Source organism: Staurois parvus, unplaced genomic scaffold (assembly GCF_062004578.1).
Source record: "Staurois parvus isolate SC_StPar_1 unplaced genomic scaffold, SC_StPar_1.0 ptg000135l, whole genome shotgun sequence".
In the NCBI taxonomy this organism is placed as follows: Eukaryota; Metazoa; Chordata; class Amphibia; order Anura; family Ranidae; genus Staurois; species Staurois parvus.
Window position 1 is genome coordinate 6311227 of NW_028317931.1, and position 26933 is coordinate 6338159.

The 26933-nt window shown below is 43.8% G+C and overlaps 1 long non-coding RNA gene across 1 annotated transcript in view; it reads right to left on the minus strand.

Moving 5' to 3' along the window:
• LOC149466009 (uncharacterized) overlaps positions 1 to 26933 on the minus strand; it is a 119252-nt gene that overhangs the window by 79329 nt on the left and 12990 nt on the right. The window contains exon 2 of the long non-coding RNA XR_016312183.1: positions 26115 to 26242. This is a non-coding gene — a long non-coding RNA (uncharacterized LOC149466009). The remainder of the gene's footprint in view (positions 1 to 26114; positions 26243 to 26933) is intronic.

The window sequence follows — 26933 nt, forward strand, 5'->3', positions numbered from 1 at the left end:
TGTTGCGCAAAGAGAACATATTTAACAGTCTATTATACCATCTATATCAGGGTGTATTTTAAACCTGGGTGAGCAGAATGCATTTCACAGCTTTGAACAATTTTAAACTTTTTTTTGCTATGTAATTTTTGCTGTATGTGAGATGGGGAAACAGCTCTCATTGTTTGAATACTGCTTGTGTGGAGTAAATTAAATGTTTTGACTGACATTCTGCAGTTTAGCCACAAGATGTCACTGTTTTTCTAACACAGCCTCAGACTGCATAGATATTTCTATATTCATGAAGAGGTGGAGTTTTCACACAGAGTTGAGTGAGAACAGGAAGAAGAGAGAGCAGCCATGTTCTGGAGAATGATGAATGAGGGGGGCCGTGTGAGCTGAGAATCTGATGACATCCAGGTGTGAGAGCATCCCTCCATAACCAGAGCTGCAGCTAAGTGAAGCTGATGAGATTGCTGCCAGGAAGCTGATGAGAGCAGAGGAACTAAGCAACATATACGGCGAGACCGCATGCTTGTTGGAGAGACATTTGTTCTGTTCAGAGTCACCAGAGGATGCAAAGCAGACCCGGGTTGGTAAGATCGTGCACGCACCTCATTTCAGTGTTGGCGCCTTGAGACTGAGTCCAGGCCTATAGTTAGTCAGGGTCTCTGTTTGTGTCAGGCCACAAGTGTTGTTACTGATCATTGGAAGGACTCCACAACTTAAAGTGACATTTCACATTGGAGAGCTGATAAAACGCTACAAAGTCAAGCCAGACTGGCGTTTTGCTCAGAAGGAATACTCAAGCACGTGCTACAGGACCAGTTATATTAGAGAGGGAATACTGTAGATTTGTGTAAGATTGTAAGCTGTTGTGCTGCACCGCGGGCTAGCCCATACCATATACCCATACACAGATTTTTGCTCTTTTAGGGTAATAACGGGTAAGGTGTGGCAACTTAGTTGTGCCCGCCAGTAGGTAAATTACTATTCTTTCTACCTTCATCATCAGAAGGCGCCGTGCTGTGCAGCACAAGGGTCTCAGCCTTTGGGCTGGGTGTATGTAAATTTATTGTATGTTCCTAGCATTTGTGGTTGTGTTTATTTGCCACATCTAAGTAATATTCTGTTGTGGCAAAAGCTGGTGTTGGGGTTGCTTTCCTCGTTCGTGACTTCACTGTATCCTGGGGAGCCCACCCTACATGGCCTACAACTTGGCGTAGTTGGCAGGATACAGCGACCATTATGGTCGGGAATGCGGCGGGAGATCTTCCCCCAGCGCCAATGGCACCAGTCCAGGACCCAGCTCAGGGTGCGCCGGTGCAAGCCCAAGTTGCCCCAACACCGCTGATACAGCTTGCCGCCGCCCTGCTCGTACCAGTAGGGTACATTCCCGTGGGGGTGCTGTTGAGTCACCTGCCAAAATTTGACGGTAAAAATATGACGTTGCAGGACTGGACTGAAAGAGTGCGGTTAGAATTTGTAACCTGACGTCCGAGTTGTGGGCAGAGGTTGCATTGGGGGCTCTAGAGGGTGACGTCAGACAGACAGTAATGGTAAGGCCCGAATCTGAGAGACACCCTAGAGAAAATATTCTCCCTGCTGGAGAGAGCCCAAGGGGGGCGTGCTAAAGTAGTGCAGCTGAGGAGCCACTTCTTCAACTGACCACAGCAAGAGGACAAGACTCTGATGCAGTACTCCAATGCCCTACAGGAGACGCTAAATGAAATATAGCGGCGAGATCTAGAGGCCATGGGAGCTTTCCGGGAGTTGGACTGGCTACTACGAGACCAGTTCATAGTGGGGCTTTCCAACAAGTTCTTACAGGACAAATTGCAAGAGATGACCCGGACGGGGCCCAACATGACATTCTACAGCATCTAATTAGCCGCCATGGAAAGAGAGGAAGAGTGCATACCTGTGGCGGTGAGAATAGTGAGTAGTACCCATGCTACAAGAGGTCAGTCTGCATCTGAAGACTCAGAATCCTTAAAGGATGTGGTCCAGGCCCTGCGGACAGAATTAAGAGAACTTCGGCTGGAAGTTTCCCAGATGAAGGCAGAATCTCCCCGGTCTCCGGAAATGACCTTAGCACCTCGCGCCACTCCACTCAGGATAACTCAGCTGCGGGGGCACATCAAAAGGGGACCCCTCTGTTGGGCTTGTCAACAGTACGGCCACATGGCCAGAGAGTGCCCAGAACAGATGACGTCTGAGCCGACGCTAAACTTCCAACCGCCGCAGCAGCTGGGCGTCCTGCGGCGGTACACCAGAAGCTAAGCTCTAAGCATGAGGAACACGACCTGTATGCCAGCAGCCCCGTTATGGAAGCCGAGTTGGAAGGCCAGAAGGTACGCTGGACGACAACTGAATGGACTGGAGGTCCTGATCGAGCCCGCTTACCAAGAAGAAACGCAGACTCATCCACTGATAGCCCGGGCCCTCGCTATTGTGAAGGATGGATGTGTGCCTGTGTGCTGCCTCAACGTTGAAGACTGTGAGTTGACCACCCCTGGGAATACCTTGCTGGCCGAAGTTTGTGTCCGAAGGGGATATTCCTCGACGGAAGAGCTTCACGCTACAGCCAGATAGGAGATCAGCCTGGACCTATTCGGTAGAGGTCCATCAAAGGGAGATCCTGACAGCGGAGTGGAGCGGTCGAGTGATCATGGCCCGGATGGAGGTGAACTGCAAGATCCTGACTCCAGGAAAACAGAAGTTGCTGGAAGACACCCTTTGGGAATTTCAGGAGGCCTTCTCGAGACATGATGAGGACTTCAGGTGTGCCTCCACCATCAAACACGAAATCCCCACCGGCAATGCTTCACCGATCAGGGACCGTTACCGGCAAATCCCGCCTAAAATGTACCAGGAGGTGAAGGATATGGTGGCCAGCATGTTGGAAAACCAGGTGATCCAGGAGAGTCAAAATCCTTGGGCTGCTCCAGTAGCCTTGGTGCGGAAGAAAGATGGGAGTCTCTGTTTCTGCGTGGATTATCGGAAGCTGAATGCCCAGACCATCCGGGATGCCTACCCCCTTCCGCGGATTGAGGAGTTATTGTCCGCCCTGAGTCATGCGAAGTTCTTCTCGACTCTTGACCTGGCCAGTGGGTATTGGCAGGTACCGGTGGCCAAGAAGGACAAAGCGAAGACGGCCTTCATCCTACCTATGGGTCGCTACGAGTTCAACCGGATGCCATTCGGTCTGTCCAATGCCCCGGGAACATTCCAGCGGTTGATGGAGCACTGTCTGGGAGATCTGAACTTCGAGTCGGTATTGATATACCTGGACGACGTAGTAGTGTTTGGGGCCTGTTTTGAGGATCACCTCCAGAAACTGAGACAGGTCTTAGGACGGCTGCGAGACCATGGGCTCAAAATCAAGCCCAAGAAGTGCCACCTGTTTCGACAGCAGATAGAGTATTTGGGACATTTGGTCACCCAGCAGGGGGTAAAGTCAACCCCCGACAAGGTGGAGGCTGTCCAGAAGTGGCCCCAGCCGAGTACACTACGAGAGGTGCGGGCGTTCATTGGACTGGCCGGCTACTACAGGAGGTTTATACCCAAGTTTGCTCATTTGGTGGGCCCGTTAAACGAGTTATTAAGGGGCACTGCAGGGGGCCCGAAGAATCATCCCATCGAGTGGGGACCCCGGCAACAAGGGGCCTTTGAAGCAATGAAGGGGGCGCTGATCAGTGCCCCAATTCTGGCTTATTCGCGGTTTGACACCCCATTCCTGCTGTACACTGACGGAAGTCTACATGGTCTGGGGGCTGTGTTATCCCAAGTCCAGGATGGACGTGAGAGAGTCATTGCCTATGGCAACCGAGCTCTGAGGGACAACTATAGCTCCTTTAAATTGTAACTACTGGCACTGGTGTGGGCCATGACCGAAACGTTTGCGGAGTTCCTGACCGATGCAGAGGTGACCGTGATGATCAACCGCCCATGCCTAGTCTGACAGTTGAGAAGGGTAACTGTCAGAGGGACATGTCAGTGGTTCCGTTTCGGAACACACCGGTAGAAGGAGACCCCCAGAGGTCTGGGCATGGGGAGACTGAAGCAGTCGTGGCCTGGTCTGCTCCCCAGGCCAGAAAACAGGTGAAGTCAGTCAGGGGTGCAGCGGTCTACGATGAGAGGCCTGGGGGCAACTATCACGGCTCAGCTGGACCTGTGACTGACCTAGCAGACAGGAAACTGGAGAAACTGGTGTCTTGGATGCTAGAAGGTAACAAGGACTGTCCATCTTGGATGAAGGTAACTGTGGACACCACTGGGAGGCGAGTTCCAGAATTCGCCTGTCCGGTTCCGGTGCACACAGGCGCTACTACCTTCAGGCCAGATGTAGTCCTAGGCCTGAGGAAGAAGGTGGGAGAGGGAAATCTCCTTCTCCACCTCGACAAGAAGCTACATACTAATATGTTAGCAGGTGACACCCCTCAGCCAAAGTGCTTCGTGAACAGGTGGGCACCCCGGCAGTGGCCATGGCATTCGGACAGCCACAGCCGACTGGTGCCCACCCGTGACCAGACACTTGGTCGGCACAGCAATGTTCCCGGGGAGAAAAGATTCCTGTTCAGACGGACCTTGGTTCTCCCGCAGTGCAGCGGTACCAGGTCGACCCACAGTGAACCTCTGGGCAGAGGTCGGTTGCATCAGGAGGGAATGTGTAGTTCCCTCCCATGCAACTACCTGAGAGGGAGGTGTCGCAAACTTACGCATCAGAGATGGACGCGGTCCTACCATTTTGTTAAGCTTCCCCATTTTCTCCCCTCGTTCCTTTCCCCCTCCCTTCCTGAGAGGCACAGTGACAGACGTGGCTGGTTATGGGTGACTGACAGGCCAAGGCACCTAGTTCGTTGCCTAGCAGTCTGCGAAAGTGTAGCCTTTCTCACCTAGGCCAGGATAAGGCCAGCATTCCCAAGAGAGACAGAACTTCTCTGCCCAAGAACCTGTGTAATTTATCACCTCGTAACAGAGATAAGGCAGCTTTTACAGGAATTGAAAGAATTGTAACCTCATAAAACCTAGCTCAGCGTAGGTGGCAGGATCAGATAACTTCTGGTAAAATCAGTTTTTCCCCTATGTTTCATATCTTGGAATACGGAAGACTTACATAAAAACCGGGCACCTCGTCAGATGGCCAATGCGCAGACGAACATTTTGATGGGTCACTCCTCCACCTCAGATCATCAGGGGAGCCAAAACATAGAACTCGTACACTGTGTAATGTACAATTTCATAATTTATATCTACACGATCCTTAGACTTATCTGCATAATAAAATACCCGCGGATAGATTGTCGCTTGTGCAGCTGGGAAGTTATAGGCCAGAATATGAATTATGAAAGATGCTGGTTCTAATTTTGGGTTCCGCCTGCCAATCCCTCCCTAAACAGAGTATTGGTCAGTTACTCAGAGCCACCCCCCTGCTGGGGGACTTTAAAAAACAGGCTAGCAGGGCTAAAAAGCTAAGTTAAAGATATCATCCATTTTAACATCAATAACACCTGGGGAGACCCTTTCACTCTGCAACTTGGATCTGCTTACAAACCAAGGTGTACTGGCAAGTAACTTAACCCTTTAACTACCTTCCTATTATCTCTTTGCTGTGCTATGGTTCTTTATATATGTATATATATATCGTAGTTACATCTTCTTTGTAAATATTTTAATTGCACCTGTTTGACCCTTTTAGTAATAAATCTTTCTTCTGAAAGTGTTGAACTGCTCCTATAGCTCTTAATCACAATTCACGAATCCCTGCCTTTGAAGAGACGCTGTTTGTTTTAACCTCTGTATAACCGGCCTGCGGACCGGTTTATACAGACAATTATTTCAATCATTACTGTATAGTGTTATAGCTGAACCCCGAGTTTCCGCTTTCTCTGATAAAAAGGAGGTGGTGGCAGTGAATGGTTAATTGCGTAATTAACCTGACCCAGTAACAAGTGCATTCAGGCTGCAGGCACAGACTGTAGTCCATTACCTGGAAAATTGCTGTGCAGGGTGCAGCTGGGTGTGGCATTGTTACGCACGTCACATCGCAATTTCTGATTGGCCAGTTCTTCGGTCACAATTTTGGTGAGAAGGTCTGGGGTCTGACGCCGTGATCGTGACATATTTGGTGGTCGTGATCGTGAGATTGTCGCATGTTGGTGGCGGCAATCTTGCGATCCGTGACATATTGGCTGGCAGCGTACGTGGGATAATTGCATTAAGAGCTTCAGTGCAGTGTTAAAAATTGGCTCTGCACTGAAGGATTGTAACCTTTGTGGAAACAGTCCTTAGAAACAAGCTGTGCATATTTTATATATATATATATATAGAGAGAGAGAGATATAGCAACAGCTCCTTCCTTTTCCTAGTTTCCTATTCTATCTTTGCTTGCAATTATGCCTGGTGTAGCAGAATACGAGAAAATGAGCAAAGGTGAATTGAAGGCAGAATGTACCTCATGAGGATTGGACGTCGGTCGCAAAAATCGTGAAGATTTGATTAGTGATCTAGTGGAGTATGATATCCGAGCAGATCAGAACTCGGGGGAACTTGAGTCTGAAGGGGTTTCCGCTACCCACATTTCCAGTGGCTCAGAGATGGCCTCGCAGGATGGGCATACAGAGACTGACACTGGAAGATCACCGAATGTTATCGTCACACCACCACCTGAGCGGGTCAGCACTGGAGTGCCTGTAACCAGCAGAGACTCTCCTCAGATGCAGGAAGCCCTGAAACGCCTCATGGAGACAGATCTTGAGGAATACCTGCGGTTCATTGAACGCCAAGCATCGGCTGACAGATCCCTAGTATTGTTTTCAGTATACCAGAACTATGGACTGTTTGTATTTGCTTGCTGAAAAAAAAGCTTCTTTATTTTCTAGATTTTGAAGGAACAATAAAGACTGTTTTACTTATACAAATGGCTGGTTGGTGATCCCAGGATTCCCATATTACAGTATTTATTGCTACCCACATAGGAGCCGCTGGTTAGGATTGGCCCTCTGTTCTCTGCCTCAACCCTCTCAAGACCCTCAACCCCTCTGACACTAGATTAAATGTATAAGCATGTAATAACACAGAAAATCACTAAAGGGACTCTTGGTACCCAGTAATAGCCCTATGTCAAAGAAGCAGACACTGGACCTGTTAGTAACAGCAAACTTTATATATTGTCGCACACTATGGATAATAACAAAATAAAGTAAGGACAAATTGGAAATGGTAACAACACAACTAGACAGTAAATATAATCAGTAGAAAACAATAAGCATAAGATGGCGCTTTGTGCCAGATCAGCATAAACCGTAACAATGGACAGTAATGTAGCTTAATTAACTGCATTCAGGAGACTATACTTCCAAGGTTCCTTAATGGTGACTATGCTAGGCCTAGGCCCACTGGGTGAAGATACCCATAAAATGAATGAGTATGGGGCCAGCAGGATGGTTTGGTAAGGGCAGTCCTATACATTGTTCTTCTGCCAGCTGTCGTTAGGGCCCTTTAAGAGTTGATGCACTTAATGACAGTATAAATAAACCAGCATACAGTTAGGTGAAGAAGAGATGCAGTATTGGTACAGTCTGGATGCAGTATAAGTGCAGTATAGATTCAGTATATGTAGGCAGGTGCAGTCTATTTTCTCCTCTGTACATGGCACTCAACCTGAGTGGTACCAGAGCTGGAGAGGAAGTCAAGGGAAACATAGGTTCTCAATGGTTTCCTGGGTCAATGGAGCAGCATTCCAGTTGGCTATACTGCAGCCATGTGACCCTTGGGGGCTTTCTTGGGTAAGGATATATAAGTCCCTGTCCCCCAGGTTCTTTCACGCATTGTTTGCAAGTGTCTATCGTAGGAAGAGAGACCCCGCTTGTTAGGGAAAGTAACTAGCTGTAGGGAAAGGTTCCTGATGAGAAAGGATAGGCTAGGGACTTTTTATCCTGGAAAGATCCCCCTCTTGGGACCAGACTGGCCAGGTCATACTTCACCCTCTGAAACCAACACTGTCAGCATCTCTTCTCAGCCACATCTTTGACTGAACTGAAAGTTATTTCCCTAAGTGCCACTCTTCCGCTGGGGTGTTTGAATGATGTCATTCCACTCAATACAAGTTTCAGGTTTTATTGCAACTGTACCCTGTGTGTTCAATGCCATTGCACCATGCTGCACTTCCCCAAACATAGATGAAGTATAAGTGCAGGGGTGCAGTACAACAAGTGTCCTAACTCTAGTAGGACAGTCCCTGCAAGAAGTGTGAACAATGGGCATTGAGCGCTCTCACTAGTCCCCATGATGCGACTATGAACTCTCACAATGAAATGAGGCCCCCTCTGTCTCTCCACAGAATGCTTCTGGTAATCAGTGGTGGGAAGAAAAGGGTGAGAGGACACTCCAGTCTCCCCGTGGCAATGTTGCAGATAGAATGATATGGTCTGTGTAGCTCTGCGCAGTGTGTGTCCGCTCCCAGACCTCAAGCAGGTTGATGTGATCTCATCGGTTCCTGCGGTCTCAAGAGAAGAAGTTTGCCAAGCAGTCTGGTAAAGACCCTTCCACTCTCCTTAGTGTCTTCTGGGAACGGTAGTGTAAAGGGTCCATTGGCTCTATTCTATAGCTGATGTCTCAAGCTACAACTCCTATGATTCTCAGTGCCCTACACAGGAAGCCATAGACTTCCAGGTTATAGTTCTGCCCTTGCTGGCTGGAGGGGATAGTGCAGCATGACATGCAGGATCACATTAGACAGTGAAATAACAGAGAGCGTGGCCTTCTCCATGTTCTTGTAGCCCAGCACCTGGTTACAAGTATATATACTATACTATTTTAGAGATGTTGATATGTGGGTGACACATGGTTTCCAAGGCTCCCACCCTCTGTTTATAGGTGGTTGTTTCAGTTTTTCTTGAAAGAATGTTCTTTCTGCTTGACGTATAGGAAGACTCTAAATTCTAACCTACAGAGTTTGATCTCCTATTTTGGGCCATCCATTTGTTGAGAGATAGTTTCCCCCCCCCAATCTACAGGTATTTGCATTCCGCGGATTCAGTCCCAAATGCTTTTAGGGACACCGACCACAAGGGAGGGAGTCAGAACACCGACCCTCTCGCTAACCAGAGGACCTGTCACCCATGTCCCATATCATTCTCCACTGTCTGGCTGCTAATCCATTCCCCCCAGTTCCTGGTTACCCATAGAAACCGCACACTGCAAATATTTATTAACACTGCCCATACAATATATGGCCACCAACGGTCACTCAGTGTTGTAGTGTCCAATCAGACAGCTGCTCTAATGGTGGCACCTACTGAGACTGCAGAGGTACAATGTTCCTCGCATCCTCCACTCCATTTACACAGGAGAAAGTAACACAGCGCCACCTACAGGATGGAGAACAAACTACACCTGCCTACATGTGCTTGACTGTGGGAGTTGTAACACTGTATAAAAGCTGAGTATACTGACATTCATTAGAACTCGCGAAGCTGCTTGGATGACGAGTGAAACATGTGTAACATTACAGAACAAGTTCAGGTGCCTGTATCTAACTACTACTAGCTTAGCCAAAAAACAGTTATACCAGTTTGTGATTTTGTTAATTGTGTAATGAGGCCAATTTATTTATGTGTTTCCAACATCGATCACTGTGCTGGAAAATGCACAGCATTTTGATGGTTCAATCAATAAAATGAGATTGATGATTAACCTGTTTAACAATTCATGCTAAGCCAAGTCCTTCCTACTTATGTCTCTTATTCCAAAATTATTAAATCCCATTTCGGTCGCAGTCCACTGCATTTAATAGAATCAAGCTTCTTTTACTCGTTTCCTAGAGAGAAGATCAGCATGGAGACTCAATACACACCATCTCAAACCTACATTGATGAGTTTGACCCTGTGGATTACTATAGAACATACTATCACCCTGAAGAAGGAGCTATAACTGGAGAATGGCTTCATTTTGCATTGCTTAATTTTCATGAAACTTTCACTTCAGGTAAAAAAAACACTGATTTATTAGCCTTATTGCTTATAGTGAATTCTCACTTAACCCTTTTACTGCCACCACCGTACGTTGGCACTGTGCAGCCTCTGGATTGCTTCCACATACCCCCATAATGCTGCACCCCCCCAGGTGCAGACCCAAGACTGGCTTGGCAGATGACATCGGGTAGTAGAGGGTAGAGAGATCAGCTAGTTTGTTGATCTCCCTTTCCTGTTAGTGACATATAAAATGTCACTTCCAGGTTCTGGTTTCACTGTGATGTGCACTCCATTAGATTCACTGGAGAACAGGTGACATATCATGGATCTTTTAGACCCCTGATGTCTCATTAACCACCTAAGGACCGCTCACTATCTTTGTACTGTGGGTTGCAACCCTGATGCGCTGGATAATGTACATCTACGTGTTCCAGCATTTCTGATAATAGGGTACCCGCCCAATCTGTGGTGTGATTCGGTACAGCACAAGTTAGTCAGCAGGTCCTGGCCAATGATTTATGCCGATCAGTTTAACCCCTTTGCGCCTGTGCCTCCCGGCCCTTTAGGAGTTTCAGAAGCCAGGAGGCGGGGCGGTTTTAGGGTCATGTGACTGCCGTGCTGTCACGGCGGTCACATGATCGGAAAATGTCCCGATCGCAAGGGGAGATCGGGACCTTTCCGTGAGACACGGACATATGTGCTGGGAGCATGCAGGGTGCGCGCTCTCAGCACATATGTATTTTTAAATGGTATGCAAATATGCAACCGCTCGGCCTCAAGGCGCAGACGCCGAGAGGCTGCATATTTGCGTGCGCTCGGTATCTAGGGGTTAATGAATCAAAGTACAGAGCCCTGTGTTAACTAACAGCACAGGGCTCTGTACACAGAGCAGTGATGTGGCTGTTTTTCCCACCTGCAAAGCAGGGAGAAAAAACAGTCATGTTTATTGATAAAGCAGCACATTTTACACACATTAAACATTGTTAGGCACACAGTTAAGCCTTTGATTGCCCCTTGATGTTAACCCCTTGATATTAACACAGGGCTCTATACAGAGGGAATCATTTCCTTGTTTCTTCTCCCTGCAGCACATAATACACACATTAACACTTGTTAGGCACACAGTTATCCCTTGACTACCCAAAAATGTTAACCCGTTCCCAGTCAGTGTCATTAGTACAGTGACAGTATACGATATTTGATACTGACATTAATACAGTGATCAGTGCTAATTGTTTGTGTCCCTCCTAGGCAGCTTCAACTAGCGCCAGATTGCCTGCTACACTATCACAGTCCCACTATCTATAAGTCACTGATCACCGCCATTCCCAGTATTATTATTATACAGGATTTATATAGCGCCAACAGCTTGCTCAGCGCTTTATATTATACCAGTATAATGTTTTATTATTTTCTGACTTTTGTAGGTATGCTTTCAGAAAATATACATTTTCTTTCCTTTTTTTTGGGGGGGGGGGGGTGGGTGTTATATGATCTTCAGTCCTCAAATGATTTTAAACATGTGTGCAAAAACACAAAATGGCTTGGGCAGTGAAAGGGTTAAAGTGGTATTAAGCCCAAAACAAAAATGTAATAGATTGTAGCTTACCAATCATTAGATGTGCTTTGCAGGGAGAAAAAACAGACACGTCACTGCTCTGTCTACAGAGCCCTGTGTGATTCACTAAGCCAATCAGTAGGTCCTGGTCATAAATCATTGGATGGGACCTGCTGACCAACTTGTGCTGTACCAAATCACGGACAGATTGAATGTGGGTGACCACCGTGCCCTATACCCAGAAATGCTGGATCATGTACACAATCCAGCGCAGGTGGACCGCCTGCCCACATTAAAAATACAGTGGGCTGTCCTTAAGTGGCCACACCTCTTTGTCATTCAGTATAATTGCTTGTCTTAAACGGACAGATGTAAAGGAGTACAACACCCAGCATAACCCTTGCTACTCTTAAAATTGCCCCCCCCCTTCTAAAGGCTGCGCTTCATAACCTGTGCAAGACAGATGTGTACATGTAGCTATTTTCAGGTTGATCAGGTACAGTCACGTGGTCCAGCTCTACTGTGTCAGCCAGCGCCACCAACAATGGATGGGCCATTGAAGCCTATAGGTGACATCACCACTTCAGGCTTTACTAGCCATTGTCGGAGCGCTCTCTCTTCTCAAAATACAGGTGTGTGTAACTTGCGAGCCAAACAAAAAATCCTTAGGGATCGCTAACAATTAACACATACTCCAACTGTGCAATTTAAACCATATATCTATAAATGTTGCGCTCCTATTATCCAACTATATAAAGTGTGTGAAATAGTCTATTATATATACAAACTGACAAAAAATGTTCAATATATCAATAAAGTGATCATAATAAAAAACAAAAATAAATCAGTTTATCCAAAAAAAGTCCAAATTTGTGATAAAGTGATTAAAACATAATACAGTGACTTTCTGTGAAACCTTCAGTGAAATTAAATGTGCGCTCACCTCCTTCTAAGCCTATTATACAGGCTTAATAAACTTTTGGTTCACATATCCTGGAACCTACTAGGATTGCTGCAGTATATGATGGATGTTGGGTACTTCTTGCAAACACCTTTCCCCTTTAGACTCTGTATATCCCTGCAGGGATTTCTCCCTCCTTCAGCAAGTTGGTGAGTTTTGGAGCAATTACAAAATAAAGGTGTGTGTAATTTGCAAGCCAAACAAAAAAACCTTAGGGATCGCTAACAATTAACACATACTCCAACTGTGCAATTTAAACCGTATATCTATAAATGTTGCGCTCCTATTATTTAACTATATAAAGTGTGTGAAATATACTATTATATATGCAAACTGACAACAAATTTTCAATACATCAATAAAGTGATCATAATAAAAAACAAAAAAATAAATCCATTATCCAAAAAAAGTCCAAATTTGTGATAAAGTGATTAAAACATAATACAGTGACTTTCTGTGAAACCTTCAGTGAAAATAGATGTGCGCTCACCTCCTTCTAAGCCTATTATACAGGCTTAATAAGCTTTTGGTTCACATATCCTGGAACCTACTAGGATTGCTGCAGTATATGATGGATGTTGGGTACATTTATTGATATATTGAAAATTTTTTGTCAGTTTGTATATATAATAGTATATTTCACACACTTAATATAGTTGGATAATAGGAGCGCAACATTTATAGATATATGGCTCTCTCTTCTCCCCTACAGCAGTGCTGGCTGACACAGGGGAGCAGGATCTCGTGACTGGACTGGCCTGAAAATAGGTATGTATACTTACCCTCCTTATACAGGTTAGTAAGCATAGTTGTTAGGAGGGGGAGAGGACTTTTTTAACAGTAGTTAGGGTTAAGCTTGAATTCTGCTTTAATATTAAGACTCCAAGGGGTTTATTTACTAAAGCTGGAGAGTCCAAAATCAGACTCCCTTCTGCATAGAAACCAGTCAGCTTCTAACCTCAGCTTGTTCAATGAAGTTTTGGCAATGAAACCTGGAAGCTGATTGGTTTCTATGCAGAAGGGAGTCTGATTTTGGACTCTCCAGGTTTAGTAAATAAACTCCCAAGTGTATTACACAGTCCCAAACTAGAATCTGATGAGATTTTGCCTTGACCTATCTACGCTTTAAAATGAATAATCCACTGTGGGGTTTTTTATTGTACCCTAAGGTGGTGTTAAAGGAGACCTTCTAATTGACTTTGGAGCTGGACCTACAATTTATCAGCTTCTCTCGGCTTGTGAAGCTTTCAACAATATCATCACTTCTGACTTTCTTGAGCAAAAAAGAGCACAGCTACAGAAGTGGCTGAGGAAGGATCCCGATGCATTGGACTGGACTCCAATTGTCAAGATGGTGTGTGAGCTGGAAGGTAAAAGGTAGGCTACAAGTGTGTGATATGTATGATTAGAATATTGTGCCTGTCTACCGGACATTCTGCCCTTTTCTCTGACTGCTACCACTCTTTTTTTTAATTTTCCAAAGCAGGCACTGGGGAGGGCAGTTGGTTGGGGACTCCAGCGTTATCTGCATCTTATTTCCAAAGTTTTCACAGGAGAAGGAGAAAGCTGAGGGATAGCAATGTAGGTGAGAACTTTGTCTCATACCATCCTAGGGGACAGTGCTGGAATGACCATTAAACCTGAATGAGAATTCTCTGAGGGTCTTGAACCTACCACAAGTTTGGCACAAGGTAAATAAAGAGAACAGTTGAAACCCCCAGCTAAATGTAACCAATAAAAAATAAATAACCCAATAAAGACAAAAAAAACATTTGCTGCAAAATTCACCTTTTATTCAGATGTTTTCATTTTGTCTGCAACTAGAAGTCATCATTCTGATGGTTTGTATCATTCCTCTGAGTCCAGGTTCTCCTGGTCCCACCCCAGCCAACAAATGGCCAGTGAAACTTGAAGCAGCACAATGATAAGCTCATCACTTTGCTTTCTCTTCCTAGCAGCATGCTGCTTGTCGGCACTTAACTGATTGGCTCCTTGTAGTGCTTCTTCCTCTCACACCCCAGGTCATTTTTGCTGCATGAGGCTGATACTGGGTCAAATTCCAGTGCTTTTGGTATTTAAAAATGAAATTTTATGACGTAATAATGGTTACTGTACTGCAAAATTTAGTGTCTTTTAGGCTTTGTTCACACTATTAAAATGCTATTTTGTCGTGAGTTTCAGTGCAATTATGTAGAGCAGATGTAACGCCCTCCAGGTTAGCTAGGTAGTTTTTGTTATCCAGAGACTATGTAGCAGCCTAGGATGAGTCAGAAGTTACCTCAGGACAGGCTAGGGAGGTTCTGAGGGTCAGAGCTTCTGGAGCCCCCCCCCCCCACCTCTCCAGAAACCTGAGTCTTCTTGAGGAGAGATGGAGGAGGGGAAAAACTCTGATCTGCATGCTTGAGGGACCTTGGCCAATTCTCTGGCAGGTGGCTGGGGATGGTGACCAGGGCAACCCTTAAAAATCATAGAGCCTAGGAGGAGAGCAGAGTGTCGGGTAGAAGATAGATTAAGAAGGTGGAGTGTGAAGCCTGGGAGGGGGCCCACGGAGGGGCTACCTACAGGTGGATGCTGGAGAAGGGAGTCTCCACTGTACCACCATCTTCCAGGAGGGACAGCCTGAGCAGCAGGGAAGGAACCAGCCCAGTGGAAGGCCTGAAGGCATCCACCAATCAGGAAGAACAGTGTGAGTAACCTTACACCCCCTGGGCTGGATAAGGGGAGAAAGCAGTCAGGTGGAGAACCCAAGTAGTTCCTCAGCTGGGACTGTTTCTGGGTCCCCTTGCCCAGGGAATACCCTCAGTACAGTCGGGTGAAAAGTAGGATTCTTATGGTGTCTGAGGAGGTTCACCAAAGAGCTGGAGTACTTTTAATATTATTATTATACAGGATTTATACAGCGCCAACAGTTTGCGCAGTGCTTTACAAAATGAAGGTAGATAATACAGTTACAATACAATTTGGTACAAGAGGAAACAGAGGGCCCGGTTCGTTAAAGCTTACAATCTAAGAGGAAGGGTTGAGTGATACAAAAGGTAATAGCTGTGGGGGGATGAGCTAATGGAGGAAATAAAAGGCATTTTACTAGTTGGACAGGCTTCTTTAAAGAGAGAGGTTTTCAGGATCGTCTAAAGGTGGATAGACTAGGAGATAGCCGGTCATATTGGGGTAGGGAGTTCCATAGGATGGGAGAAGCTCAGAGAAGTCCTGGAGGGAAGTATGGGAGGAGGCAACACAGGAACTACAGAGCAGGAGGTCTTGGGAGGATTGAAGAGAGCGGTTTGATATTTTGAGACCAGGTTTTGGTGATGTAGCTGGGGGCAGAGTTGTGGATGGCTTTGTAAGTTGTTGTTAGTATTTTGAATTTTATTAGTTTGGGCGAGTGGAAGCCAGTGGAGGGATTGGCAGAGAGGGGTAGCAGACACTGAACAATTGGTAAGGTGGGTGAGTCTGGCAGCAGTATTCCTGATAGACTGGAGGGGGGATAGTCTATGTAAAGGTAAGCCAATGAGGAGGGAGTCGCAGTAGTTGAGATGGGAGATAACCAGGGAGGAGCTTTGTGGTATCATTGCATTTTAGAGGAGAAACATTATTTTCATTGTCCCTAAACATGTACATAGTTACTAAGGGGTTGTCCTCGAAATTCACAGTTCCTTGGGCATCCCATGCATCTCTCAACCTAATCCATTCAAGTTCAATACACAAAATCACAAAAACAAGCCTAAAGACTGGTTGCTGTCTCCGGTGTACAAGTGTGGAAGAAGAAAATGTGCATTACCTGGCTGTGCAGAACTATTAGGGAGGCCAAAAACTCAACGAACCCTAAGGGGGTAGTGTTACATGACTTTGATGATACTTGGCTGCATTTTTGCAAATTCTATAGGGGCCAAGTCACACTGTAAATTGCACCAACATAGCACAGAAACCGTTTCCAAAATTGCACCGTTCTGATTTGTATTGATGAAGACGGGCACCATTAAATATAATGTATGGGAATATCCTCCTGCGCTTAATATGGATGAGTCCCTATCCTAACAGCTGCTATCACTCTGCCTAAACCAATAAGTTATAGAGTTAAACACAAAATTAGTGAAGCGCTAAAATGAATCCCTATATACACACACAATGAATTCCATATTTAACCAAAAAAATAATAATAGATTCCGTATTCTCTAATGAAGATATATAAACATCTGTGAGATATCTCTAAAAACACAAACAAATATCACACAAATATCACATGGGTATATTCACATGATCATTATATATTTGATTTTATATGGGATTATTATCTCTTGATATAATATATATGCCTATATATGGTAATTTTTGAAGTAATTAAATTGATATAGGATTCATATGAATTAGTCATCAGATTAATAATGGGTTCTCTTTTTGATTTTTAAGTGAGAAGATAGAGTAGTTTTAGATGGTCAGTTTATTATTTACGTTTTTAATTAAATTTTTTATATTTTTAATAAACATCAAGTGGTATTTTATGTATATAGTTGTATATACATATATTTTAATTTTGGGGCTTTTTTATCTATATTAAATCTCTGTATTATATACACTAATGGTATGTTTATCTAATTAATTTTTTCCTCTGTCCCTTTGATATTAGTAATGAGATGAGTTCTTAATCAAAGAAGTGGGTTAATATGTGAGTTTTTAATGTAATTTTAATAAACTATTTAATGTAATTTTTATGTAATTAATAATACCATGAAGGTATATATACCGAAGTAGGGATATTAAATATAGTTACTAAGGGAGAAGGTATGATTAGAATATCTCTCAGGAATGGGGTTAGGTTTGTGGGCTCCGGTAAAATGGCCGCCGGGAGCCTGCCCTTCAATTGGGAATGGTGATCTGACCATTCCCTATATAAACACATAATGGCACTGGGGGGCGGTACCCTGATGAAGTCACGGCGCACGTGACGCAACGCGTCGGAACGCCATTCCCAGCCCAGAGACACATCACTTCCGGTCACGTGGGACGTATGTCCGAACACAGCGGCCATATTTGTTTCCCTCCTTGCATGTGAATGCACCCATGGAATGAGGAGGATAGCGGTTTTTCAATGAGAAAACACATGTGAGTGGAAACAATATGTTATATGGAGTGTCTTAAATAAAACGGTATTATACTATGGGAAGCTCTGTTTGTGTCCTATAGGACGTTTGAGAGGAGGTGGAGTGGATGTCCTGTCATTCCTTGCTGAGCTGCCTGGAAGTAAAGGATTGCCTGGAGGAGAGCTATAGCCTTGTGGCCCTGTGTGGGTCGAGGTGGGGAGGTGAGCAGGCATTGCTGCCATTGGAGGATTCCTTTCTTTGAGCACTAGAAGTGAAGATCACTGAGTGTTTTTTCACCTTATTGCATGGACTTTTTTTGCTCATTTATAGACACCAATATTTTTTTTATATATTTACTTATCACAAGATATACTGGATTTAATATCTATTATAATTCTGATTGATGTATGGTTTGTCACAATTTATTAATAATCACGTAATTTTGATTGAGAATCACAGTTTATTAATTTCAATTTTATAGGTTGTCACAATTTATTATGGATATAAATATCTTGTGTTTTTGAATATCATAATCACAGATTTTGATTTTGCACCATTGATTTATTTGTATAATTACGGATTTTGATTTTCCATCACTGATTGATTTGAAGAATAATTAAGGGCATATGAGTTTTGATTTATTTAATTTTTTTTCTTCACGGATTTATCTATTTTTATGAGGTACTTTTTGTGTGATATTTTTTTGTGTTTTTAGAGATATCTCACAGATGTTTATATATCTTCATTAGAGAATACGGAATCTATTATTATTTTTTTGGTTAAATATGGAATTCATTGTGTGTGTATATAGGGATTCATTTTAGCGCTTCACTAATTTTGTGTTTAATTAAATATAATGTGATTTCCCTTGTCATGTAATTCTTTGGAACTCAAGTCACATCAGAAATTGCACTAGTGTGAACCAGCACTTAATCTACCTACAGTGCAGTTTTCAATTATTTTTATGTGCTTGGCCAAAGACAAAAAGTTTAGTCATAAATATAGATTATAATTCATTTATGTTAAATAATATGTAGTCACATAGTGCATACTGTATAATTTGAACCAGAAGTGAATGTCAATGTCACTTGATGACAGTACAAGAGTACAGTTTAGAGACAGAGTACTGTCAGTATCAGGGGCGGACTGACAACTCAAGGGGCCCCCATAGGTTTCTGCAAGAGACATTTTTGTGCTCAAGAGAATACAGACTTTTAATAAAAGAGAGACAGTTAAAGTATGACTCTGAAGTATTTAAAGTGAAAGTAATTTTATTGCCTGTGTTTTGGTGCTATTACATGTAAAGTGAAAGTCATTTATTCTTGCATTTGTTAGTATTGCATTTAAAGTGACAGGTCCTTATTATTCATATTAATTGTTATAGCATTCAGAAATGGCTGAGCCTAGCATTGCCACCCCACTGTTAGCGGATGCAATGATAGATATGGTAGAAGGTGAAGAGCAAGAGAACCCGTCTGTATCTGAAAGGTGCAATGAAACGGTAGTCTCGCCCCAAACAAATATAGCTGAAACAGGTGAACTAAGACGTTCATCACGGGACAGAAAACCGACCCAAAAGGTGCTAGAAAATTTGGAGCAAGAGGCAGCACTGAAAGAAAAAAGGTTTGCCCGAATGTATGAGAGGTGGAAAGTATACACCATAGACATTCGCAGAAAAACTAAAACAAGAAAGCATAAAGGAGAATTTGAGTGAAATAATAGAGACGGTAGAAGATTCTGAGTCAGAGCTTATGACAGCATATGTCAACTTGCGTTCGTCCTTGACACCCTCCCAGGATACTGTAAGAAACATGGATACATGTACCGCAATCACTAGGGATTTAGTGAAGCTTATGAGAGAACTATCATCTGCAGCAAAGTATGATGAAGTCAAGGCACGAAAGGGAATGAATGAGCTCTTCATGAAAGACTATGCTAGGTCCTTAGGAGGAACCACAATCTCAAGTCTGACTTCCATCACTAGCAGAAGTGCCAGCCACATAACAGAGTTCTCAAGTACGTCAGCCAAAAGAAAGGAATTAGCTGAACAACTCGCTGCCAAAAGAGCAGAAGTTGAGATGGAATCTGCCATTGAGGCTCAGCGTCTACAGACAGCCGAAATAGAGGCTCAGCGCCATAAAATGGAAGCCGAAATGGAAGCTCAGCGCCATAAAATGGAAGCTGAACTGGAAGCTCAGCGCCATAAAATAGAAGCCGAACTGGAATCTCAGCGCCATAAAATGGAAAGTCTGGAAAGGCAGAAGGAAGTTAAGATTATAGAAGCCAGACTCAGAGTGCACGAAGAGGATACGAATCAGGGTAGTCATAGACCCAAATCAGTACTAAGTAGAGAAGCTGACTGCTACGATCTTCCTTACGCCCAGGAAAATGGAAGGAAATCTCCAGAATGTAGTGAAGAAATAAGTCATAGTCCTTTCATCCCTGCTCAGAGAGAAAAGAAGAGAGACTCACCTGATTCAGAACAAAGTGGAAAAAGAGAACCAGATAATTCAACTCCCTTATGTCATGGCATTGGTCACGAGGATGTTACAACTGTTGACCCGACGAAACCTCAGAGAATATTTCTCACTAGACTTCCTGTTCCGGAACCTACTATATTCTCTGGAGACATACTGAAGTTTATAGAATGGAAGGCAAGTTTTGAAATGATCATTGAACATAATTGCTCTCGTCCAGTGGAAAACTTATTCTACCTCCAGCGGTATACTGGCGGAGAAGCAAAAAAGGTTCTTGAAGGTAACTTCTATAGGAAAGATGAATAAGCCTACAAGCAAGCTTGGGAAAAATTAAATGCAAGATATGGTCATCCCTTCTTAGTACAAAGAGCTTTCAGAGAGAAGTTGATAAACTGGCCTAAAATAGGTCCTAAAGAACACTTCAAGCTCCAAGAGTATGGCGACTTCCTGCAAGCATGGAGCAATGCTATCCCACATGTTCAAGGACTAGAAGTATTGAATGACTATCTAGAAAACCACAGGATGCTAGCCAAGCTACCAGAACAAGTGGCTTCTGGATGGAATCGCTATGTGACTGAACAGTTAGATCACGGCAAAAACTTCCCAAGTTTCAAAGAGTTCTCTGAATTTGTCAATAAGGAAGCGCAAATAGCGTGTAATCCAGTAACAGCATCTTATGTCTTAAAACCCTTAGAAGAAAGGCCTACAAGAGAGATAAGGCGCTCAAGAGCAACTAGCTTTGCAACCAACACAGCTACTAAAGGTCCAGATGCCCAGGAGAGCAAGTTAAACATCACTACTGGGATCAGTAAAGAGTCAGAACTAACAAGTCTTCAGACTACCTTCAAGTGTATGTTCTGTGAAGAGAATCACTCCATACATAAGTGCCAACGATTGAAGGAAAGGTCTCCAGACGAAAAGAAGAAGTTTGTGTTTGATAATCAGCTGTGTTTTGGATGTTTAAGAAAAGGCCATATTACTAAAGAATGCAGAATTGCAGTGTTTGTAAAGGACGTCATCCTACCCCACTACATGAAGAACGGCCAAAGAAAGAGAAATCCTTAATGCCCAAGGACACTGAGGAAGAAAATAAAGCAACAGTATTCTCTTGCAGAGTGAGAGAAAGAGAAATCAATGGCACGTCAATGGTTGTACCAGTGTGTATTTCAAATCCTAAAAGGAAGAACAAGAAGGTATACGCCTATGCGCTACTGGATGCCCAGAGTGACGTCACCTTCATTGATCAAGAAATCTGCAAGAAATTACAAGTGGCCACAGAACCAGTGAAACTCAAACTCACCACAATGACGGGAAGAGACACATTGGTGAACAGTCAAAGAGTCAAAGGACTGAGAGTTAGAGGACTCCACTCAAACTGCATATTAGATCTACCTCCAGCTTATACAAAAGACGACATACCTCTGGATCGAGATTGCATACCTACCTGTGAAACAGCCAACAAATGGGAACACCTATCTGTCATATCTCATGAAATGTCCCCGCTGAAGGAATTTGGTGTTGGACTGTTGATAGGCTACGACTGTCCCGAGGCCTTGGTGCCACGAAAGATAATCGCAGGAGGAAAGGGTGAACCCTATGCAGTCCAAACTGATCTAGGATGGGGTGTTGTTGGAGGAAAACGACAGATTGCAGATTCAGGACAGGTGACAGGATTGTGTCATAGAATATCTGTCCAAGAGTTACCAACTGTAACTCCAGCAAAAGTACTCAAAATCCTAGAATCCGACTTTGCAGACGTAAGTTGTAATGAAAAGAGTGTATCTCAAGAGGACATAAAGTTTGTACAAGTTCTAGAAGATAATATTCAGCAAAATCAACAAGGTCATCTTGAAATGCCCCTACCTTTTAGAGAACGACCTCATCTGCCAAATAACAGAGATCTTGCCCTGGCAAGATTGAAAAGTTTAAAGAAAAGGATGGGAAGAGATCCCAAACTGAAAGACGATTATTTGAAATTCATGAAAGAAATCCTCAAAGAAGGTCACGCAGAGAAAGTTGATGATCAGCCTAAAAATGGAGAAGTGTGGTACATCCCACATCAAGGTGTCTATCACCCAAAGAAACCGGATAAGATCAGAGTAGTTTTTGATTGCTCAGCAAAGTACAATGATGTTGCATTGAACGATCATCTACTTAAGGGAACAGATCTTACAAACACTGTACCTGGAGTACTCTGTAGATTCAGAAAGTATCCCATAGCAGTCATGTGCGACATTGAAAAGATGTTCCACCAATTTCATGTGAAGGAAGAAGATAGAGACTTCCTGAGGTTCCTATGGTGGGAAGACGGAGATATACAGTTGCAAGAAAAAGTATGTGAACCCCTTGGGATTACGTGGAGTTTTGCATGAATTGGGCATAAAATGTGCTCTGAAAGTCATCTATGTCACAACAATAGAAGAACACAGTCTGCTGAACATAATACTACACAAACATTAGATGTTGCCATGGTTTAATTGCACATAACATTGAAACATTCACAGTGCAGGGAGGAAAAAGTATGTGAGGCCCTAGCTTAATGACTTCTCCCAGAGCTAATTGGAGCCAGGAGTGAGCCAACCTTGACTCCAATCAGTGTGATGATATTGGATGTGTTGCTGACAGCTGTCCTGCCCTTAAAAAACACACACCTGTTTTGGGTTTACTGGTTTCAAGAAGCACTGTCTGATGTGAACCATGCCTCACAGAAAAGAGCTCTCAGAAGACCTACGATCAAGAATTGTTCACTTGCATGAAGCTGGAAAGGGTTACAAATGCGTCTCCAAAAGCCTTGATGTTCATGTGTCCACGATAAGACAGACTGTCTACAAATGGAGAAAGTTTAGCACTGTTGCTACTCTCCCTAGGCGTGGTCGTCCTGTAAAAATGATTGCAAGAGCACAGCGCAGAATGCTGCATGAGGTAAAGAAGAATCCCAGAGTGTCAGCTAAAGACCTACAGAAATCTCTGGCACATGCTTAGATTTTTGTTGACACATCTACAATAAGGAAAACATTAAACAAGAATGGAGTACATGGGAGGACACCACGGAGGAAGCCATTGCTGTCCAAAAAGAATATTGCAGCATGTTTGAAGTTTGCAAAAGAGCAACTGGATGTTCCACAGCACTACTGGCAAAATATTCTGTGGACAGATGAAACCAAGATTGAGTTGTTTGGGAAGAACACACAACACTATGTATGGAGAAAATAAGGCACAGCACACCAACATCAAAACCTCATCTCCACTGTAAAACATGGCGGAGGGAGCATCATGGTTTGGGGGTGCTTTGCTGCCTCAGGGCCTGGACGGATTGTTGTCATTGATGGGAAAATGAATTCCAGAGTTTATCAAGACATTTTGCAGGAAAACGTACGACCATCTGTCCGCCAACTGAAGCTCTGCAGAGGATGGGTGATGCAACAGGACAATGACCCAAAGCATACAAGTAATTCAACAAAACAATGGCTGCAACAGCACAGAATACGCCTTCTGGAGTGGCCCAGTCAGAGTCCTGACCTCAACCCGATTGAAATGCTGTGGCATGACCTTAAGAGAGCGATTCACACCAGACATCCCAAGAATATTACTACACTGAAACAGTTTTGTGAAGAGGAGTGGTCCAAAATTACTCCAGATCGTTGTGCAGGTCTGATCTGCAACTACAGGAAATGTTTGGTTGAGGTTATTGCTGCCAAAGGAGGGTCAACCAGTTATTAAGTCCAAAGGTTCACATACTTTTTCCTCCCTGCACTGTGAATGTTTACATGTTATGTGCAAATAAACCATGGCAACATCCAATGTTTGTGTAGTATTATGTTCAGCAGACTGTGTTCTTCTATTGTTGTGACTTAGATGACGTTCAGAGCACATTTTATGCCCAATTCATGCAAAACTCCACGTAATCCCAAGGGGTTCACATACTTTTTCTTGCAACTGTAGATACAGAGCCAGCGGAATACAGAATGAAAGTACACTTGTTTGGAGCAGCATCATCCCCAGGTTGTGCCAATTATGGTATGAAGTATCTGGCCAATCAGAATGAAAAGGATTATCCATCAGCAGCAAATTTTTTGAAGAAAAACCTTTATGTAGATGATGGTCTTATAAGCCTAGAATCCTCAAAATCGGCAATTAAATTGGTGAGAGAGAGCCAAGAGTTATGCGCAAAGGCAAACCTGCGTCTTCACAAATTCATCTCAAACGACAGAGAGGTACTAGAATCCATCAGTGACTCCGAACGTGCATCAACAATAAAGAATGTGGATCTTAACTATGATCCTCTTCCAGTTCAGGATGTACTCGGATTGGGATGGAATGTAGAAAACGACAATTTTTTCTTTGAAATATCCATGGAAGAGAAAGTTCCAACTAGACGTACCATTCTTTCCACAGTAGCCTCAATATATGATCCGTTGGGATTCCTATCACCAGTAATCCTCAGAGCAAAAGAAATACTGCAAGAATTATGCAGACAGAAGTTGTGATGGGACGAACCCATACCTGCAGGCTTGAGGCCAAGGTGGGAGAGTTGGATAAGAGACTTGCAAAATTTGAAAGAAATTCGGATACCCAGATGTTTTGTACCTCCTGATTTCGGAAAGTACAAGAAAATAGAACTTCATCACTTTTCAGATGCCAGTAGTCATGGTTATGGTCAGTGCTCCTACATCAGAGCAATAGGAGAAGAAAAAATACACTGTGCCCTAGTTATGGGAAAGGCCAGAGTAGCACCCAACAATATTCAGACAATACCAAGACTCGAACTAACGGCAGCCGTCGTTTCAGCATCAGTAAGTCAGTTTCTGAAAGAAGAATTGGAATTGAAAATAGATGAAGAGCATTTTTGGACAGACTCACAAGTTGTCCTAGGTTACATAAACAATGAAGCTCAAAGATTCCACACCTTTGTCGCTAACAGAGTTCAAAAAATTCGAAAAGCAACGAATCCAGAACATTGGCACTATGTTGACACAAAGCAAAACCCGGCAGATCATGCTTCAAGAGGCCTAAATGTAACAGAATTGAAGAATTCAAACTGGTTCACCGGTCCAGAGTTCCTTTGGGAAAGGGAAATCATACCCAATGAAGGTTATACAGAACTGTCTATGGGTGATCCAGAAGTAAAGGTAGTTCAAACATTGAGCACTGCCGCCAAGTGTCAAGATGACATACTTGACCGACTAGCCAGATGTTCAAAGTGGAATACAGTCATAAACATAGTAGCTCGAATTCAACGCTTAGCAAAAGGAATCAGAAATAAAGAATCGTTGAATGTAGAGGAAAGAGTGAAAGCTGAAGATTGACTCAGTCTCAAAGCCCGCTGCTACATAGCAGCTTTGCAGTTGGTCCAGATGCCCAACCATAGCTCACAACAGAAAGTTAAGAATGTCTTACAACAGTAGACCCTTTACTTCCAGAGAGTGGGGGCACTCTCCGTAGACTTTCCCAAGAGGGATCAGAGTGAAATCCTTGCTTAGCCTTCCATCCCTGTATTCTGCTGAAAGAGAACTCCTTGAAACCGGCAACCTGCAGGGTAAGCACAAGTTGTGGGCTGAAGAGACGAACGGAGAAGAGGGATCAGAGTGAAATCCTTGCTTAGCCTTTCACCCCTGTATTCTGCTGAAAGAACTCCAAGCTTCAAGCTATGGGCGGATGGAAAGGGATTCTTCCGACGGCAAGTGAGAAGAGGGGAGCATGAGTCTGAGCGATTTCAGTGTCAGTCAATACAAGTTAAATGGATGGACGGTGCTCCACAGACTCCAGTAGTCCAGCGTTGAGGAATGGCCTCAGCCTCTGTTCTGGCCACGCCCTCTGATGTGTTTTACCCTGCCCACTGGGGCTTGGTCACTCAAGTAATGAGTTATGATAAAAGCTCATAACTCAATCTGTTGATATTTAGCAAGCTTTAGACTATCATTCATAACTTAGCTTAGGAATACATTCAAGTAAATTCATTTTTGGGTCCACAAAAGTGTGTGGCTAACCCATGCCATGAGTTAGAATAAAAGCTCTTAACTCTGGCGATACCTTTTTGCAAGTAATAGACTATTATTCTGAGAGTTTTATAATTAGGTACCTACCATCCACTAAAGCTGCAGGAACAGAAAAGGGTTTCCTTCTTGATTGGCGTATTCATGGCTTCCCATGTTGCTTGGAGAGATCATCGCTTACCATGTTGCTTGGAGAGATCATTGCTTCCGTCTGGACACTGAAAAGAAAATTTACAATAGCATAATGTCTACTTATCCCAAGTATAATGAAATCTTCATTTTGGGTTAAATAGCACACAATGTAAACATGTCATGATGTAAGGTCTAAGTCAGCAATGGGCAAACTACGGCCCGGCGGACCTTTTAATCCGGCCCGCGGAGCGTGATACATTGGCTGTCAGGATGTGTAGGCGGGGCAGCGTGACGAACGTGAGGGGAGCTAGGCTCCTCTCACAGTCCGCCCTGAAGACCGGAACGGCGCGGGAACACGGCGAGAGGAACGCGCGGAGCAAAGGTAAGTGAATTGACACAGGGGGGACTTGGCTTACTACTTGGGGGGGAATAGTACTGTGGGGGATGAATTACTATATGGGGGATGAATTACTATGCTTACTATGGGGGAATATTACTATACTTACTATGGATGACACATACACATCATTCATCTACTCTTGGTCCGGCCCCCGGGTCCAATATATGAACCCATTGCGGCCCTCAAGTCAAAAAGTTTGCCCACCCCTGGTCTAAGTCATAAGTCTCTATGCATACTTGTCCTGTTTTAGTTACTCTTACACAAGCCATAGATTATACAATTTTCTTTTCCTCCATCACGGATGAAAGGAAAGAAAATCACTCCATTCCCACATCAACACAGTCAATGTTGATGGGAGAATCCCTCCCACAGTAGTA